Genomic DNA, 6,000 nt, shown 5'->3' on the forward strand with positions numbered 1-6,000 from the left:
TTGTGATGGTCGCAAATATAGAATTTTCGTGTGTAACAAACCGAAGATATTAAAAGTGCTTTTGATTAAATGTGACTTTATTTACCAAGGTAAACGTACTTGCTTAATAGCGGTACATATACTAAAATTGGAACGATACAGAGAAGATTAGCATGGCCCCTGCTGCAAGGATGACACGCAAAATCATGAAGCGTTCTATATTTTTATTACCATTGAAAAAGAATTTTTTTAATTTGAAAAAACAAATCTGTAATTTCTAAATGAAAATTTAACTAAGATTAGGCGATAATCGTTACAGCATAATATAAAAAAACAAACTAGATTTATTTGATAAATAAAATATGGTTTAAAATTCTTTGATAATAAATAAGTTAAAAAAAAATTTAAACAAAAATGTATTATTAAAATTGTACAAAAAAAGCTATAAGTAAAAAAATTGAAAAAATTTATATAAAACAAAACAGATACTAAGACAATAACAATTTTATTGACATCACATGATAAAGAAAAAAATGAGTTTTAATAATAAAAACAATAAAATTCCTCCAAACATTTGTGATGGTCGCAAGTATAGAATTTTCGTGTGTAACAAACCGAAGATATTAAAAGTGCTTTTGATTAAATGTGACTTTATTTACCAAAGAAAACGTACTTGCTTAATAGCGGTACATATACTAAAATTGGAACGATACAGAGAAGATTAGCATGGCCCCTGCGCAAGGATGACACGCAAAATCGTGAAGCGTTCCATATATTTATTACCGTTGAAAAAGAGTTTTTTTAATTTAAAAAACAAATCTGTGATTTCTAAATGAAAATTTAACTAGTTTAGGCGATACTCGATACAGCATAATATAAAAGCAAACTAGATTTATTTGATAAATAAATTATGGTTTAAAATTATTTGATATTAAATAAGTTAAAAAAAAATTTAAACAAAAATGTATTATTAAAATTGTACAAAAAAGCTATAAGTAAAAATATTAAAAAATTATATCAAACAAAACAGATACTAAGACAATAACAATTTTATTGACATCACATGATAAAGAAAAAAATGAGTTTTAATAATAAAAACAATAAAATTCCTCCAAACATTTGTGATGGTCGCAAGTATAGAATTTTCGTGTGTAACAAAGCGAAGATATTAAAAGTGCTTTTGATTAAATGTGACTTTATTTACCAAGGTAAACGTACTTGCTTAATAGCGGTACATATACTAAAATTGGAACGATACAGAGAAGATTAGCATGGCCCCTGCTGCAAGGATGACACGCAAAATCATGAAGCGTTCTATATTTTTATTACCATTGAAAAAGAATTTTTTTAATTTGAAAAAACAAATCTGTAATTTCTAAATGAAAATTTAACTAAGATTAGGCGATAATCGTTACAGCATAATATAAAAAAACAAACTAGATTTATTTGATAAATAAAATATGGTTTAAAATTCTTTGATAATAAATAAGTTAAAAAAAAATTTAAACAAAAATGTATTATTAAAATTGTACAAAAAAAGCTATAAGTAAAAAAATTGAAAAAATTTATATAAAACAAAACAGATACTAAGACAATAACAATTTTATTGACATCACATGATAAAGAAAAAAATGAGTTTTAATAATAAAAACAATAAAATTCCTCCAAACATTTGTGATGGTCGCAAGTATAGAATTTTCGTGTGTAACAAACCGAAGATATTAAAAGTGCTTTTGATTAAATGTGACTTTATTTACCAAAGAAAACGTACTTGCTTAATAGCGGTACATATACTAAAATTGGAACGATACAGAGAAGATTAGCATGGCCCCTGCGCAAGGATGACACGCAAAATCGTGAAGCGTTCCATATATTTATTACCGTTGAAAAAGAGTTTTTTTAATTTAAAAAACAAATCTGTGATTTCTAAATGAAAATTTAACTAGTTTAGGCGATACTCGATACAGCATAATATAAAAGCAAACTAGATTTATTTGATAAATAAATTATGGTTTAAAATTATTTGATATTAAATAAGTTAAAAAAAAATTTAAACAAAAATGTATTATTAAAATTGTACAAAAAAGCTATAAGTAAAAATATTAAAAAATTATATCAAACAAAACAGATACTAAGACAATAACAATTTTATTGACATCACATCATAAAGAAAAAAATGAGTTTTAATAATAAAAACAATAAAATTCCTCCAAACATTTGTGATGGTCGCAAGTATAGAATTTTCGTGTGTAACAAAGCGAAGATATTAAAAGTGCTTTTGATTAAATGTGACTTTATTTACCAAGGTAAACGTACTTGCTTAATAGCGGTACATATACTAAAATTGGAACGATACAGAGAAGATTAGCATGGCCCCTGCTGCAAGGATGACACGCAAAATCATGAAGCGTTCTTTATTTTTATTACCATTGAAAAAGAATTTTTTTAATTTGAAAAAACAAATCTGTAATTTCTAAATGAAAATTTAACTAAGATTAGGCGATAATCGTTACAGCATAATATAAAAAAACAAACTAGATTTATTTGATAAATAAAATATGGTTTAAAATTCTTTGATAATAAATAAGTTAAAAAAAAATTTAAACAAAAATGTATTATTAAAATTGTACAAAAAAAGCTATAAGTAAAAAAATTGAAAAAATTTATATAAAACAAAACAGATACTAAGACAATAACAATTTTATTGACATCACATGATAAAGAAAAAAATGAGTTTTAATAATAAAAACAATAAAATTCCTCCAAACATTTGTGATGGTCGCAAGTATAGAATTTTCGTGTGTAACAAACCGAAGATATTAAAAGTGCTTTTGATTAAATGTGACTTTATTTACCAAAGAAAACGTACTTGCTTAATAGCGGTACATATACTAAAATTGGAACGATACAGAGAAAATTAGCATGGCCCCTGCGCAAGGATGACACGCAAAATCGTGAAGCGTTCCATATATTTATTACCGTTGAAAAAGAGTTTTTTTAATTTAAAAAACAAATCTGTGATTTCTAAATGAAAATTTAACTAGTTTAGGCGATACTCGATACAGCATAATATAAAAGCAAACTAGATTTATTTGATAAATAAATTATGGTTTAAAATTATTTGATATTAAATAAGTTAAAAAAAAATTTAAACAAAAATGTATTATTAAAATTGTACAAAAAAGCTATAAGTAAAAATATTAAAAAATTATATCAAACAAAACAGATACTAAGACAATAACAATTTTATTGACATCACATGATAAAGAAAAAAATGAGTTTTAATAATAAAAACAATAAAATTCCTCCAAACATTTGTGATGGTCGCAAGTATAGAATTTTCGTGTGTAACAAAGCGAAGATATTAAAAGTGCTTTTGATTAAATGTGACTTTATTTACCAAGGTAAACGTACTTGCTTAATAGCGGTACATATACTAAAATTGGAACGATACAGAGAAGATTAGCATGGCCCCTGCTGCAAGGATGACACGCAAAATCATGAAGCGTTCTATATTTTTATTACCATTGAAAAAGAATTTTTTTAATTTGAAAAAACAAATCTGTAATTTCTAAATGAAAATTTAACTAAGATTAGGCGATAATCGTTACAGCATAATATAAAAAAACAAACTAGATTTATTTGATAAATAAAATATGGTTTAAAATTCTTTGATAATAAATAAGTTAAAAAAAAATTTAAACAAAAATGTATTATTAAAATTGTACAAAAAAAGCTATAAGTAAAAAAATTGAAAAAATTTATATAAAACAAAACAGATACTAAGACAATAACAATTTTATTGACATCACATGATAAAGAAAAAAATGAGTTTTAATAATAAAAACAATAAAATTCCTCCAAACATTTGTGATGGTCGCAAGTATAGAATTTTCGTGTGTAACAAACCGAAGATATTAAAAGTGCTTTTGATTAAATGTGACTTTATTTACCAAAGAAAACGTACTTGCTTAATAGCGGTACATATACTAAAATTGGAACGATACAGAGAAGATTAGCATGGCCCCTGCGCAAGGATGACACGCAAAATCGTGAAGCGTTCCATATATTTATTACCGTTGAAAAAGAGTTTTTTTAATTTAAAAAACAAATCTGTGATTTCTAAATGAAAATTTAACTAGTTTAGGCGATACTCGATACAGCATAATATAAAAGCAAACTAGATTTATTTGATAAATAAATTATGGTTTAAAATTATTTGATATTAAATAAGTTAAAAAAAAATTTAAACAAAAATGTATTATTAAAATTGTACAAAAAAGCTATAAGTAAAAATATTAAAAAATTATATCAAACAAAACAGATACTAAGACAATAACAATTTTATTGACATCACATCATAAAGAAAAAAATGAGTTTTAATAATAAAAACAATAAAATTCCTCCAAACATTTGTGATGGTCGCAAGTATAGAATTTTCGTGTGTAACAAAGCGAAGATATTAAAAGTGCTTTTGATTAAATGTGACTTTATTTACCAAGGTAAACGTACTTGCTTAATAGCGGTACATATACTAAAATTGGAACGATACAGAGAAGATTAGCATGGCCCCTGCTGCAAGGATGACACGCAAAATCATGAAGCGTTCTTTATTTTTATTACCATTGAAAAAGAATTTTTTTAATTTGAAAAAACAAATCTGTAATTTCTAAATGAAAATTTAACTAAGATTAGGCGATAATCGTTACAGCATAATATAAAAAAACAAACTAGATTTATTTGATAAATAAAATATGGTTTAAAATTCTTTGATAATAAATAAGTTAAAAAAAAATTTAAACAAAAATGTATTATTAAAATTGTACAAAAAAAGCTATAAGTAAAAAAATTGAAAAAATTTATATAAAACAAAACAGATACTAAGACAATAACAATTTTATTGACATCACATGATAAAGAAAAAAATGAGTTTTAATAATAAAAACAATAAAATTCCTCCAAACATTTGTGATGGTCGCAAGTATAGAATTTTCGTGTGTAACAAACCGAAGATATTAAAAGTGCTTTTGATTAAATGTGACTTTATTTACCAAAGAAAACGTACTTGCTTAATAGCGGTACATATACTAAAATTGGAACGATACAGAGAAAATTAGCATGGCCCCTGCGCAAGGATGACACGCAAAATCGTGAAGCGTTCCATATATTTATTACCGTTGAAAAAGAGTTTTTTTAATTTAAAAAACAAATCTGTGATTTCTAAATGAAAATTTAACTAGTTTAGGCGATACTCGATACAGCATAATATAAAAGCAAACTAGATTTATTTGATAAATAAATTATGGTTTAAAATTATTTGATATTAAATAAGTTAAAAAAAAATTTAAACAAAAATGTATTATTAAAATTGTACAAAAAAGCTATAAGTAAAAATATTAAAAAATTATATCAAACAAAACAGATACTAAGACAATAACAATTTTATTGACATCACATGATAAAGAAAAAAATGAGTTTTAATAATAAAAACAATAAAATTCCTCCAAACATTTGTGATGGTCGCAAGTATAGAATTTTCGTCTGTAACAAACCGAAGATATTAAAAGTGCTTTTGATTAAATGTGACTTTATTTACCAAGGTAAACGTACTTGCTTAATAGCGGTACATATACTAAAATTGGAGCGATACAGAGAAGATTAGCTTGGCCCCTGCGCAAAGATGACACGCAAATTCGTGAAGCGTTCTATATTTTTATTACCGTTGAAAAAGAATTTTTTTAATTTAAAAAACAAATCTGTGATTTCTAAATGAAAATTTAACTAGTTTAGGCGATAATCGTTACAGCATAATATAAAAGCACACTACATTTATTTGATAAATAAAATATGGTTTAAAATTCTTTGATATTAAATAAGTTAAAAAAAAATTTAAACAAAAATGTATTATTAAAGTTGTACAAAAAAAGCTATAAGTAAAAAAATTATATAAAACAAAACAGATACTAAGACAATAACAATTTTATTGACATCACATGATAAAGAAAAAAATGAGTTTTAATA

General features: G+C 24.4%; 11 non-coding genes across 11 annotated transcripts; all 11 read left to right on the forward strand.

The window, feature by feature from the left end:
• Positions 1–95: 95 nt before the first annotated feature.
• Positions 96–205, forward strand: LOC145754106 (U6 spliceosomal RNA). The gene has a single exon (XR_014284014.1). It is a non-coding gene; the product is annotated as a U6 spliceosomal RNA (small nuclear RNA).
• Positions 206–648: 443 nt separating this feature from the next.
• LOC145753988 (U6 spliceosomal RNA) lies at positions 649–757 on the forward strand. Its single transcript, XR_014283903.1, has one exon. It is a non-coding gene; the product is annotated as a U6 spliceosomal RNA (small nuclear RNA).
• A 436-nt stretch (positions 758–1,193) lies between these two features.
• Positions 1,194–1,303, forward strand: LOC145754107 (U6 spliceosomal RNA). Its single transcript, XR_014284015.1, has one exon. It is a non-coding gene; the product is annotated as a U6 spliceosomal RNA (small nuclear RNA).
• Positions 1,304–1,746: 443 nt separating this feature from the next.
• Positions 1,747–1,855, forward strand: LOC145753989 (U6 spliceosomal RNA). The gene has a single exon (XR_014283904.1). It is a non-coding gene; the product is annotated as a U6 spliceosomal RNA (small nuclear RNA).
• Positions 1,856–2,291: 436 nt separating this feature from the next.
• Positions 2,292–2,401, forward strand: LOC145754117 (U6 spliceosomal RNA). The gene has a single exon (XR_014284025.1). It is a non-coding gene; the product is annotated as a U6 spliceosomal RNA (small nuclear RNA).
• A 443-nt stretch (positions 2,402–2,844) lies between these two features.
• Positions 2,845–2,953, forward strand: LOC145754055 (U6 spliceosomal RNA). Its single transcript, XR_014283965.1, has one exon. It is a non-coding gene; the product is annotated as a U6 spliceosomal RNA (small nuclear RNA).
• Positions 2,954–3,389: 436 nt separating this feature from the next.
• Positions 3,390–3,499, forward strand: LOC145754108 (U6 spliceosomal RNA). The gene has a single exon (XR_014284016.1). It is a non-coding gene; the product is annotated as a U6 spliceosomal RNA (small nuclear RNA).
• A 443-nt stretch (positions 3,500–3,942) lies between these two features.
• On the forward strand, positions 3,943–4,051 carry LOC145753990 (U6 spliceosomal RNA). Its single transcript, XR_014283905.1, has one exon. It is a non-coding gene; the product is annotated as a U6 spliceosomal RNA (small nuclear RNA).
• Positions 4,052–4,487: 436 nt separating this feature from the next.
• LOC145754119 (U6 spliceosomal RNA) lies at positions 4,488–4,597 on the forward strand. Its single transcript, XR_014284026.1, has one exon. It is a non-coding gene; the product is annotated as a U6 spliceosomal RNA (small nuclear RNA).
• Positions 4,598–5,040: 443 nt separating this feature from the next.
• On the forward strand, positions 5,041–5,149 carry LOC145754056 (U6 spliceosomal RNA). The gene has a single exon (XR_014283966.1). It is a non-coding gene; the product is annotated as a U6 spliceosomal RNA (small nuclear RNA).
• A 436-nt stretch (positions 5,150–5,585) lies between these two features.
• Positions 5,586–5,694, forward strand: LOC145754170 (U6 spliceosomal RNA). Its single transcript, XR_014284074.1, has one exon. It is a non-coding gene; the product is annotated as a U6 spliceosomal RNA (small nuclear RNA).
• Positions 5,695–6,000: the final 306 nt, after the last annotated feature.

The sequence above is a fragment of the Corella eumyota genome, chromosome 5, assembly GCF_963082875.1.
Source record: "Corella eumyota chromosome 5, kaCorEumy4.1, whole genome shotgun sequence".
Taxonomy (NCBI): Eukaryota; Metazoa; Chordata; class Ascidiacea; order Phlebobranchia; family Corellidae; genus Corella; species Corella eumyota.